At 41.8% G+C, this 14,404-nt stretch overlaps 1 protein-coding gene across 2 annotated transcripts in view; it reads right to left on the reverse strand.

The window, feature by feature from the left end:
- Positions 1 to 14,404, reverse strand: part of LOC126175808 (complexin) — a 747,913-nt gene that overhangs the window by 481,144 nt on the left and 252,365 nt on the right. The gene's annotated exons all lie outside the window — the stretch shown is intronic.

Consider the following 14,404-nt stretch of genomic DNA (forward strand, 5'->3'; position numbering starts at 1 on the left):
ACGAGCCAGTTGCTCGGCCACCATTGACCAGACGTTTTCAGTTGGTGAGAGATCTGGAGAATGTGCTGGCCAGGGCAGCAGTCGAACATTTTCCGTATCCAGAAAGATCCGTACAGGACCTGCCACATGCGGTCGTGCATTATTCTGCTGAAATGTATGGTTTCACAGGCATCGAATAAAGGGTAGAGCCACGGGTCGTAACACATCTGAAATGTAACGTCCACTGTTCAAAGTGCCGTCAATGCGAACAAGAGGTGACCGAGACGTGTAGCCAATGGCACCCCATACCACCACGCCGCGTGATACGCCAGTATGGCGATGATGAATACACGCTTCCAATGTGCGTTCACCGCGATGTCGCCAAACTCGGATGCGACCATCATGATGCTGTAAACAGAACCCGGATTCATCCGAAAAAATGACGTTTTGCTATTCGTGCACCCAGGTTCATCGTTGAGTACACCATCGCCGACGCTCCTGTCTGTGATGCAGCGTCAAGAGTAACCGCAGTCATGATCTCCGAGCTGATGGTCCATGCTTCTGCAAACGTTGTCGTACTATTCGTGCAGATGGTTGTTGTCTTGCAAACGTCCCCATCTGTTGACTCATGGATCGAGACGTGGCTGAACGATCCGTTACAGCCATGCGGTTAAGATGCCTGTCATCTCGACTGCTAGTGATACGAGGCCGTTGGGATGCAGCACGGCGTTCCGCATTACTCTCCTGAACCCACCGATTCCATATTCTGCTAACAGTCATTGGATCTCGACCAAAGCGAGCAGCAATGTCGCGATACGATAAACCGCAATCGCGATAGGCTACAATCCGAACATTATCAAAATCGGAAACGTGATGGTACGCATTTCTCTTCCTTACACGTGGCATCACAACAACGTTTCACCAGGCAATGCCGGTCAAATAGTGTTTGTGTATGAGGAATCGGTTGGGAACTTTCCTCATGTCAGCACGTTGTAGGTGTCGCCACCGTCGCCAACCTTGTGTGAATGCTCTGGAAAGGTAATCATTTGCATATCACAGCATCTTGTTCCTGTCGGTTAAATTTCGCGTCTGTAGCACGTCATCTTCGTGGTGTAGTAATATTAATGGCGAGTAGTGTATATCAACTCCTTCTCTCTTCTTTTACACCGCACTGTAATTTACTAATTCTTCAGCAACATTCTCTCTTGTTTTTCTCTACCTAAGACTGTTTTCCTGGTTGCTAAAAATTTATTCTTGTGTGCTCAATGCATTTACATACCATCACAAGTCCACATTTATGATACCTAGTCGTTGTAATTAAAGTGCACCTACTCACAAACTCAGTGTGGTCTGTAATTATCGTAGGGCAGCGAAACTTGGTAGATATTGTAACGCTGGAAAAAAAATAGTCCCAATTTTGGCCACCAGGTTCAAATACTGCTCTGTGAATCCAAGAAAGGCCGGCCGGGGTGGCTGAGCGGTTCTAGGCGCTTCAGTCTGGAACCGCGCGACCGCTACAGTCACAGGTTCGAATCCTGCCTCGGGCATGGATGTATGTACTTTCCTTAGCTTAGTTAGGTTTAAATAGTTCTAAGTTCTAGGGGACTGATGACCTCATATGTTCAGTCCAATAGTGCTCAGAACCATTTGAACCATTTGAATCCAAGAAATACTTATAGAAATGCTCCTTATGTAATAGATTAGGAGCAGGACTTGGGCAGCGACGGTCAAACAAGTGAGAAAGAGATAATATTGATATTATTAACTGCCACATACACCATTTCTTCAGTGTGAGTGCCAGAGGTACACCTGGTGGCAAAAATTGGAACTTATTTTTTCCGCATTAAGGAGGAACGACAGGGTGACGGACGAAAATAATGTTGAAATTCTGGACTTTTTTTCAATACTGGAATGTAGTAGACAAATGGAGTTTGCTGCAATGAATAAAACATGATTCGAAATTTTCGTTGGTATTTTGTTATTGAAAAATATTAATATCTTCACTGCGAAATTGGGATCTTGTAGAGACGGCTTTGAAAGAAGGTAGATCGACGGTTGTCGCTGTAGTCCGGTTGTGGTTATCTTAAAAACAAAATTAGCATATAACTCTGATCTTAACAGTTTTAGTTCATAGTAGGGATTTGCCAAAACGTTTTTTGCCGAAATTATAGATATTTGAAAAATGGCCAGTTTTGGACCCTTCTTCTTTGTTCGAAAAAAATACTAAATATCAACAGAAAAAACGGCTTCTATGAACTGAAGTGAATTGAGTTTGATACAAGGGCGACAAAAAATCATTGAAATCGAGTGAAAATTGTAGCGTTGGTGATGACAGCCATGTTGTAAAATATGGTCTTGAGAAAAACGTGTTTAAAGTTTGGTAAGCATTTATCATATAAAGAAAGGGACAAAGTTTGAAAGTTACGGGATATCATCGATGTCTGGTCCATACTAAGTATCTCCCGGGCTAGTGGATGGCCGCTTTCTGCTTCTTTGATCTGATAATCTCTCATTTTCTTCCTCAAAGCCCTTTTAGTCGTTGAGCGCATCGCCGCTGGCGTATCTGTCTTCACAGAATCGACGCATTACATGGCCGACCTCGATTTGAAGGGCATTTGCCACATGCATTAACTCAGTATGGCCTACATTGAATAGACATACGGCCAAATTTAAAGCAATGTTCACAATTTCCGTCCGACTGGATGTTATTTTTGAAGCGTGTCTCCAAATGAGACAATTGAAACATTCGTTCTCATTTTGGTTAAAGACACCTAAACAACGTTCCAGCAAATCAGGTTTTGTCTAATCGGTACAAATAGGGGCATCGATAACGACTTGGGACAGCCGGTTCTCTAACACCGAGGCATGCCACACACGCTTGCCTTCAAACGATCACAGAATCGTTACTTTTTGGAGTTCACGCATAATATTTTGGGGAATAATTCTTCACTGTATATACATTCTAATTCAGCAATAAAAAATCGAGCTTTTTTCGACCGTCAGCCTATTGCTCCCCCTTAATGCGGTAAAATGTCTACCAAGTTTCGCTGCCATACGATAATTCCAGCAATTCCAGCAGGACAATGCGACACCCATACGTCCAGAACTGCTACAGAGTGGCTCCAGAATACTCTTCTTAGTTTAACACTTCCGCTGGCCACCAAACTCCAGAGATGAACATTATTGTGCATATCTGAGATGCCTTGCAACATGCTCTTACCCTTACGGATTTATGGACAGCCGTGCAGGATTCATGGTGTCAATTACCCCCAGCACTACTTCAGGCGTTAGTCGAAACCAGGCCATGTCGTGTTGCGGCGCTTCTGCGTGCTCGCGGGGGACCTACACGATATTAGGCAGGTGTACCAGTTTCTTTCGCTCTTCAGTGTAGATAAAGTATCATAAATAATGGAAAGCGAACATTAATTTTATTTGTATACCACCACCGGATGTGTGAGAAGAGGTTAACGAAATAAATATGCCAGTATTTCTGGAAAAAGAAATCTACAGTAGCATGGATTACAGAAATAGGTAAGGAACTGGAAAGAAACGGGAATAAAGAATCGAAAATAACCGAAAGAAACCTTTCAAGAATGAAATACAAAATTTGAAACATTTCAAGGGAGAAGAAATCAAGAACAAAATGGACAGGAAAAGCTGAAGGCAACGTAGAAAGAAAGTGAAGGAGTACTGGAAAAAAAGGAAACAACAACAACGGAAGAAGAGGATCTGAAGCCGTTACGTGATCTTAACTGATTAGTACCTAGACTTTTTTTTTAAAGAAACAAATGAAATATTCAGTAATTCTCCTCCACTGTCTCGATCGTAGTTAGCCTGCGAATGAGCTTCTTAAACGTGCGTTATAATGAGTTTGCCAAAGACTGATCAAACGACCGGCAGTACTCACATGGGTGTCACAAGCATACAGACTGGGTTACACTAACTTCCATCGGAAGCGACAATAATGACGACAAGCTGGTAGCAAAATTTGAGTAATTCGAAATATGGAGAAGTAGCATCAGAAGGTACTATTGTGATAGTGTCATGGTACCCATTAGCCTTGTTGTTGTTGTTGTAGTCTTCAGTCCTGAGATTGGTTTGATGCAGCTCTCCATGCTACTCTATCCTGTGCAAGCTTCTTCATCTCCCAGTACTTACTGCAACCTACATCCTTCTGAATCTGCTTAGTGTATTCATCTCTTGGTCTGTCTCTACGATTTTTACCCTCCACGCTACCCTCCAATGCTAAATTTAAAATCCCTTGATGCCTCAGAGCATGTCCTACCAACCGATCCCTTCTTCTAGTCAAGTTGTGCCACAAACTCCTCTTCTCCCCAATTCTATTCAATACCTCCTCATTAGTTATGTGATCTACCCATCTAATCTTCAGCATTCTTCTGTAGCACCACATTTCGAAAGGTTCTATTCTCTTCTTGTCCACACTATTTAAACCATTAGCTTTATCGATGTCAATACACAATTTTGAGCGTAATCGTACAAACACTTACGACCAGGGTAATTTGAGAGTTTCAGGGAGGCTGGAAGGTATCGGAAAATGTGATGGTATTCATAAGGACGAGGGCACGAAGCAAAACTGAAGATAATAGGAAAGCAAACGTTTCTGTTGTACTCGATACTAACAACTGTGAAGGCAGCGGAACTGCACAGTTATGTTCACAAGATGTAGTGTGTAGTGGAGTTGCGCTAGTTTGGTTCATAGAAGCAAATTGGGGCGAACAGATTACCGAAACGGGCGGTAGTTGATACAGAAACATTCATAAAGTGACTGGCAGAAAAAAATCACAGCCAAAACGAAGAAGACAAGAAGTCGCCGGACGAAGTTGAGATTGCAAGAGCGTCAAAAAGAACAATTAGTTCTCCACAGATATCTGAATGTCGTATGCTGATGATTTCATATAAAAACACAAATAATTCATAATTCATAATGACAACCATGACTGTTGTTTTACGGGACCAAATTTGGATGGTCGGACGGGGATGTGAACCCCTTTCCGTCCGATTGCGTATCGATTATCTTAACGTCTACTTCCATACTCTGCAGATCACTCTGAGCTGAATGGAAGAGGGTACTTAGCATGGTTTTCTTCTCATTCCAATCTCGAATGGAAGGCAAGAAGAACGACTGGTTAAATTCCTCTGTGCGCGTTCTAATTACTTTAATCTTGTCCTCGCGGTCAATAAGTTCTTGAAATTTCGTAAGTTCGTAAGTAATCTTTCACAGCAAAATACGCATTTATTTTCAAGCTTATGCAAACTCAAATTTTTCAGAATGTCCATGTTGTTCTCCACGGGGCAAAAGTACCAGTGACCATTCGTGATGCCGTTCTTTGTATGCCCTGTTGCTCCGATTTGGAACGGGTCATACTGCGCGAACGTTTTGGACGCGCAGATGTTTTGTAACCGGTTTCCTTTGTAAACTGCTTCTTTCCAGTAACCTGCCAATGAACCGAAGTCAGCCATTTGCTTTACCAATGACTGGGGCTACGCAATTAATTTGTTTCGTATCCATACATCCATCTATTTCATATCCAGGTATCTGTATGAATGGGTCGATTCCAAAGTAGTCCTAGGACACTACTTTTATTTGTTTTACTAAATGCATAATTTTACTTTCGTCAACTTCCAAGAACAGCCGATGTTGATTCCAGGATAACGGTATTCCACAGGGAAGTGTGCTGACTTGTAAGGTGTCAGGCAAATCCAACACCTTCCATGAAAACCCTGGCATGATAGCAAATCCGGCAGTATGTCACATAGCTCCGAATAAATCCTGACATTAAATTAACCAAAGTAATACGAACAACGAGTGAGCAAATGGAATACCACAGACTAACACAAGAACGCCTAAATGCATGTCATACCTTCCCACCGTGAAACAGACGCAGTTCCGAGGGGAGAAACGAGAACAGAAGCCGAGAGCTGAGTCGTGTAGGCTAGGAGGCCCTACGATAAGGGACGTACACCCACGTCGCCAGCCGACGGCCAAGACCACCCCCAGCCCATGTTAAAAGATAGAGCCCTCCAGAAGAACAGTATAGATTTCACGATAACACAAAAGGGCCACACCAGCTGAAAGTTTTAGCGTGAGAATATACACGTCTCTGTTACGTAGGAAACATTAAAAACATTGCCCCACCACGAAAAGTATAACGTTTCTCATTGGATAGACAGAATTTTTGTAGGCGGAGCTTAAAGTTAACATTGAGACCCTGATTGGTCAGCTGAAAACACAGCCAGATAGCTTTTCTTAAGCCAACTTCGGTAAATTGTACTAAGGAGAAGTTAGATAGAGTTACTTCCGAGACAGCGAGGTGTGTGCAGCTGCGCCGACAGTTGCTCCCTGACGCTGCCTGACCACCGACAAGGTAATGAACGCACGCGATGCCGCATAACAGCGCATAAGGCTTCACTCAGAACTGCAGAAGTCTCATCTGTTACACCCCCTTTTTACGTAATACTAGTGTCGATCGCCAATTAAACTTCGTGGTATTCACATTTGCTATTAGAAGTTAAAATCTGAAACGCGATGATTTTTCTGTTATATAATTATTGAGAAGCCTCATCAGCCACTGTAATTTACGACAAGTTAAATAAGTAATTAAAGATAAGTGAGGGTCACTGTAGACCATTTTGACAGTTTTCTCTTTTATGAAACTTAACTTAAACCTAGGTTATAGATGTGATATGGCATACGTCATCGTTCGATCCATTGTAGAACTTGGAAACCCATTCAGGGAATATTCGTTCACATTTTTGTTGAACGCAGTTGGTTTTTATCATCCTGTATTAAAATATTTCCTTTTATCAATAGTGCAATTTATAAACAATGTTTTGTGAGTAGAATAAAAATTCCAATGGTAAACTTAACTGCTTTTTCGACGTTATTTTACCAGCTAACTAAAAATAGGAAAGCCTTGAACCCCTTCCACTAAATTTAGTTAGTATTAAGATTCTTTTACAGGGAGTGCAGTGGAGCTGACGCTGAAATCATGAAGTATTTGATTATATCATCGCTAGTTTCACTGAACTCTTCTGAACTCTACATGTCATGTGTGGTCTGGCGTCTCCTTACCAGCAGCAGGTCCCAGGTTCAAACTAGTCAATTCCCTAAAAATCACGCTCAGAGCGTCGTTGCGCGAAAGTGGTAGGGAGACACGGCTTAGAATAAACAGACACCACGCAGAATGTTAGAGGCTTCAGCTCTGTTCAATATATACACGAATGACCAGATCACTGCAACCAACTGAGGGAGCTCCTTTCATGCTGATGATCTTCCTCTAACAACCCAGAGCACAGATTTTCGATCAGAGATCACCCTCATGAATGCTCTTAAACAGTTTTCCAGGTGTTACAACACAAACCACCTTGAACAAAATCCCACAACACACACCCGAGAAACAGGGAAGCTAGTCGCAAATTAAAGATAGTATGGTGAAGTGTAGAACTGGAACACACTGGCACCCAAAATATCTAGGAGTCACAGCTGACAGATCTCTTACTTTCAGGAAGCACTGCAGGAACTGTAAGTCAGTAGTTTCCACCAGGAACAAGCATTTAAGGAAACTGGCTAATCACAGTGGGAGGGGGGGGGGGAAGTTAGTTGATTGGAAACTCTTAGAAGCTACGTAGTGGCACTATGCTATGCTGGGCAGAGTAAACATGTCCCGAAAAACAGTTTAAGGAAATTTGTGGTTGTGTGTATTTGTGTCTTTGGTGGACAAGATCAGTTACTGGCTACTAAATACTATCGGATATTCTACCCCAATTTATTTTTATTTTGAAGGGGCACCACGCTACGTTCTTATAATTGACAACAGTGTTTGATTGTTAAGACATATACATGGGCGGCAGCCTATGTGTTTAACATCTGTTGTGACAATAAGTTGGTTTAAATATTTTCCTTGGTAGTCGAAAGTTTTACCTAACCAGGGTTATGACATTTTTATGAAAAGTTTGAATTTTCTTTGTATGCCAATCCAAAGATGCTTTAAACAAGAGGAAACGCGTTATTGGCAAAGTATGAAATAATAAAACTTGTTTTACAGCCAAGACTGTTCATCTAATCAAAATATTTATCACTGGTTGCTGTAACATCCGACGAGGAATTGGAAAAAGTTCTATGCATGTCATGTTTGGTATAGTTCAACACATACAGAAACAAGTGGACGTAGCTCTCAGTAACACCTGCAGAATCATAACAGGTTGTTTGAAATCTACTTCAGTCGAGCTGCTTTCCCACCTCGCAAGAACAGTACCACCTCCTGTTCGAACGAGGAAAGAAAGAAAGTAGATTAGGAGAGAACGCACACACTAAATGGGCACGAACCGCATCCATAACGACTGAAGTCAAGGTGATTGGCCGTGCTCTTTCAGAGTAACCATCCCTGCATTTCCCTGAAGCGATTGAGGGAAATCACGAAAAACCTAAATCAGGATGGCCGAACGCGGGTTTGAACCGTTGTCCTCCCGAATGATGATGTTCAGTGTGACTGTGGAAAAGACCAGGCTGTTGATCACATGCTTCAACGCCGACGGTGTCCAGCCCCCTGCACAGAAGATGAATTTCGTTGAGGAACAGAAAATGCATTAGAAATGGTCAAATTTTCGGCAAAAGTAATTTGGTGAAAACTGTGTACAGTGTCTATGTTTCTGATACGAGAATAAATAAAGTTTTACATTTATATACATTTAACGCAAGCTGTCAATCGTTGCACCACTTTTAAATCTTATCAAAACCTGTTAGGACAGTTATGCAACCTGTTTTAGATAGTACTTCATTACAGGTGATTGCAACATCTGCATAACGCTGACATTTCTATTAATATTATCTACCACCTCATTGGTATACTGTATGCAAGGATCCCACACCATATCCCTATAGCACAAGTGAATTGGCTTCTACTTTTGTTGAAGATCCTCTAGCCAAGACAATATGCTGCGTCCACCCTAACAACAAAGTCTAAATGCCATCACAAAATTTTTTTGGAAATCCCTTATGATCGTACTTGTGTGAATAAACGTTGGATTGGTTCCGGGTAAAATCTTTTAAAACGTCGTGAAATACCACATCCACCTGATTGCCTTGATCCATAATTCTCAGGGTTTCATCTGAGTAGAGCACAAGTTGGATTTCGCATGGTCGATGTTTTCAGAATCAGTGCTGGTTGGCATGGATTACGTCATTCTGTTCGAGATTTCTCATGGAACCTTATGCTACCCCGGCCTATGTGTCTTAAGGATCGTAATAGTCTGCCAGAACACAAAAGTTGTTGTATTCTTTATATTAAGCGTCACGCGTTCGTTATAGCAAAAGAAGGGACAGCTTAATTCACAAACTTAGTGGTGCCAGATACGATTTTGGTGTCCATGAGTGACGCAATATCACTGAGTTGCCTAATCAGGTTCTGACGTGACGTCAATCAAGCTTAGCTTTTCATTCTCTCGCCCTGCTCATCTGTCATATCACCCAGTAAAGTGTACCAAAATGCTCATCGCACTGTCTTCCCTATGACAAACAAGTGAAAACCAGCTGAAAACTTGAAAAAAATTTCTGTTGCCTGTGACGTCGGAATATTTTGAAAGATTTGTGACATCTATGCCTTAGTTGTTGTATTTTTTACTGGAGAGAAGGGTACAAGATACGCGGTGTGTCAAAAGCTGTCAGCAGGTTTGCTATGGCACACACGAAATGGTAGAATTTGAAAAAGCGTTAACGTCCTACAACATTTGTTTCATTTTTCATTCTCGCAATGAGTGATTAAGTCTGGTAAGAATTAAACCCAAATCTCTCCTTTTTATGCACGCCTGCACGATTTGCCATCAGCTGCCGTGGATCGCAAAAACCAGACGGCACGCAATAAATTTACCGGTGGATCTGGCGGTGAATTTTAAGTCATACGTGACATTTGAACCGCAACACGGATTTTCCACTCTAATGCTAGGCTAGAAAGTCTCCGATAATGACGTGGTAAAGTATACGCTTACGCTTATCCAGTTGATTACATAGAGAGTAATTTGCGGTTTGGTGCGTAATAACACAAGACACAGTAGCAAGTATAGCCAGGTACAATATGCAATGCAGCTTTTGTAGCCTGGTGCAAAGTGCATAAGGTGACGCATAAAAATGTATCATAGATAAAAAAGGGAGGGAGCCTTATGGCTTATGCCGATGATTGGTTTTAGAGTGGCAGTAAAGACCTGACAACTGTCCAGAGAACTTGTGAAGAACCACTAGGCACTTATCAAAACTGTGCGCATCTATTCACTTCTGGCATCTAGCTGTTGTATTCGTCCACATTAGTTTTAATTAATTAATTTATTTTTGACTTTGGGCAGCAAAGGCCATACAGCCAACAGTAGTTACAACAGTGCCATGTCAACATAACTGCAATTTTCACAGTAGAATAACGAAAAGAGTTCGATGTAAAATTAGTAAAAGACGAACACCATACAGCTAGATGTAGTTACAACAGTGCCAAGTTAATATTAGTGCATTTTTCGCAATACAAAGATGGTAAGAGTGTGAAGTACAGAGATACGTTCATAACATAAATTTAAAAGATACAATTACGACCAAGTGTCGAACCAGGCCGGTTCCGTAGGAGAATGACATTCACAGTAACTTATAACTGAAAGCTGGAAAACGGCGTCGTTTACAAAGATAAGTTGTTAATGCAAAGTAAAAACACAGACGGCCCAGTTTTCGAGTCGAGCTGGCTCCATGGTAGGATAATATCCGCACAAAATTACAGGGTTAGTACACTTAATGTTCTGAGTGTAATGTGCGAGAGAACTCACTGTCCACCTCGTATTTCCACTCAAATGATAAGACAGGACATTAGCTATCTCACACAAAAATAATGTTTATTCTAATAAATGACAGATACACATCGCGTTCCACTCGATGCATAGCTAGCCTGGCTGAGACGCACACCAGTCCCAGTGCAACAAGAAAGACTAATACGTCTAGTGGGAATGTTTTTGTTCTAAACACTTACTGTGTATGCCAGAGGCGAACCAGTTAAATGTAGCCCTGGTGTATCGAGTTTATTTTCGAATCGATAAAGCCTTCATTACTACATCCATCACCTCTGCCCCTCCCACAATCATTTAGTGCTGAAGCGAAATTTATCTTTTTAATCTTCTCCATCGCTGGTACAGAGGCTGATGAAGCTCGTGGCTATCTGCCACGGAATGATAAATGGCAGATCTATATCACTCTCTATTCCATTTGACTGACCCTGTAAGTTTCAAGTACGCGCCTTCACCATCAGGTGTCTTCAATACGGCCTGTTTCTGTCGAAGGGGTATTATTTTTCTTTTTAGGCATTCCAAACAAAGTGCATACTGACGATTAGATTGTTTAGAAATACTGTGTGCAGTATTTCAAAAAGCCTCGCACATATTCACACACTCTAGCTGATGTCTCATTCTACACTAATGGCAAACAAAATTTAACTTCCGCGAAGGATAGCAAATAACGAAATTTTTGTTGTTGTGTGTAAACAGTATTGCAGAAAGAATACATAGTCAAATTTTCGGGCGATTTTGGAGTGTGCAGGTTGAGAACCCCTATTGCACCCAACTCCCAGCTCTGGCAGCAACAATCACTCTAACCCGATTGAAAATATAGTAGAACTGCTTCAATTCCGTTCGTCCGTGGACAGGCACAGTTAGTAAGGCTAACTACCACGCTGCCATACAGTACACGTTCTGCAAGAATGGCTGGCGAGTTGTGGCGAGTCTGTCTTCCGCCATCTGAAAATCAGATGTTTTCAGGGGGTGAAAGGTTTGGAGAATGTGGTAGCCAAGGCAACAATCAAACATTCTCTGTATCGAGATCCCTCGAGAGAGGACTGGAAAGATGCGGTTTTGTATTATCTTGTTGGAAGATAATGTCACAGTCACCTACTAGATATTGCAAGCCAGAGGGCTTAGCATGTCAGAAATGTACTACTTGCTCCTCAAACTATCGGCTAAGTGAACAAGAGATGATCATGTTCTGCCCCTATTGCCCCAAACTACAGGCTACGCGAACAAGAGATGATCATGTTCTGCCCCTGCTGCACCCAATGCCATCACATCAAGTACTGGAACCCCTATTGCACCTGATATCATCACACTACGTACTGCACCTCCTATTGCACCCGATACCATGACACCAAGTACTGGACCATGTACTGCACCTGATATCATCACGCCAAGTACTAGACCCTGTATTGCTCCCATTACTATGACACCAGGTACTGGACCTTCTAATGCACCTGATATCATCACACCAGGTACTAGACCCCTTACTGTACACAATACCAACACACTAAGTATTGGACCCCCTACTGTATCTGACATCATCACACCATTTACTGGACCCTCTATTCCACCTGAACTCATCACTCCAGGTACTGGACCCCCTATTGGAGCCGAAACCAACACGCCAGGCACTGGACGCCTAGGATGATGATGATGATGATGATGATGATGATGATGATGATGAATGCAGTCTGGTAATGTTAGTTCTAGTCCACAAACAGATAAGCGCATGATGATGCCATACGCAGAACTAGGACTCTCCTGAAAAGATGACGTGATATCACTTCTGTATCCAGTGCTGTCGTTCGGCGCACCGCTGTCCCTCTTTCCTAACCCTTTCGGTCATGGCGTCCTCATATAAGGACATACTAAGTAAATGAATAGTATATTAAATTCGTTAAATTTTACGATTTGTAACTGTTGCTCTCATATTGTCACAAGCAGAGAGTTTATTTGAGAACAGTGTCTATACCTCCTTTCAATATGTGGTACTACAAAACAAAACTGAATATGCACAGTAACATGGACGATTTCCAGTAATCTTTGTACCTCCCATCAGCCAGTTAATATCTTCTTAGGTAAAAAATTTATTTGTCCGTAGAAAGATGCACTCTTGAAGGTGAAAACTGAACGTGACTTTCAGAGCGAAAGGTAAGTGACATATTTATAACTTTATACATGTCTCCCAATGATGACATTGTGATTGAAAGGTTGTAATAGCATAGAAATTTAGGACATTATTTCGCTGTCGTTTTAGTCACGTTTCGGTGATTTCACAATGCCCCGTGTCGAAGATAAGCAAACGCCACTTACAGAAGTAGTAGTTGTAGAGCTCCTTAATTCATCTGAAATAGACGATCTATCTGTAGATACTGGCGATAATTTTTAATAAGAGGGCAATGATGGAAGCAATGTTAGACGTTTTATATCATACTGTGTATTGTAATCTGAGTAGTCTAGATGCAAAGTCCGCTAAATGCATAAGTGACACTGAGATAATCGCGAAATACTCGTCCCATCCAAACGACATAGCAGTGGAAACAAGAATGTTGTTGTTGCGTTCGAATTTGTTACAGCGCAAATTGAATAAGAAAAATATCCTTTCTAATCGTAACGGACTGAAAGCTATGAATGTCCAGATTGATAAGTTTGATGTCTGCTTTGTACCCGGCCATGGCAGGGCGACAGCTATGCCTATTGGGCTTTTAGCTTGCTTTGCACCTGATGGCAACATGCAGTTAGCTTCTTTGGACACCGAACACGATTTTAGATAGCCATTTTCGACGGTTTATAGCCGGTTTTGCAACCTGAAAATGGATGCATGTTTGCTCATGCAATTTGTAATACATGTATTGAGTACAAGAAAAACCCATCAGAATTAGGCGTTCCTAAAAATAAGACCCTTGATTTGCTTCACTTTAGGGCAAGTGTGGCCAAAGTACTGACAAAAATAGATAAGCCAGCTCCCAGGAAAAGGGGGCGTCCCACTAGTGAGAGCCCAAGCGCTTCAAAACGAGCCAATGCGGAAGTTCGTCCGGAAGGTGAAGTTCGTTTGGACAACGATGGGCATCTTTCAGTGGTTCAAAAATGACTCTGAGCACTATGGAACTTAATATCTGAGGTCATCAGTCTCCTAGAACTTAGAACTACTTAAACCTAAGTAACCTAAGGACATCACACACGTCCATGCCCGAGGTAGGATTCGAACCTGCGCCTAGAGCCGCTCGGCCACAACGGCCGGCTCTTCCAGTGGTCAGTGACAAAAAATCATTTGACGGGTGCAACAAACCGAGTTGCTAAGGGAAAACCAAATTTTATTGTGTAAACTGTAACATTCACTTATGTCTGGGAAGGAAAAAAAATGTTTCTTTTATTATCATTCATCACAAGTGTAAAATCATAGTTTATATATACAATCATTAAGTAAGCTTTGTGTAATTTATGTATTTTGGTGAAATAAAATAAAATGAAATAATTTGACTTTTTGACTTACACTGCACACAATGTCCTAATTTGGGGACGCGTTTTATCCCCCCTTGGGGGGGGGGGGGGGGCACTTCGGAATATTTTATGCATTTGAAAAATCATAATTTAA

Source organism: Schistocerca cancellata, chromosome 3 (genome assembly GCF_023864275.1).
Source record: "Schistocerca cancellata isolate TAMUIC-IGC-003103 chromosome 3, iqSchCanc2.1, whole genome shotgun sequence".
Classification (NCBI taxonomy): Eukaryota; Metazoa; Arthropoda; class Insecta; order Orthoptera; family Acrididae; genus Schistocerca; species Schistocerca cancellata.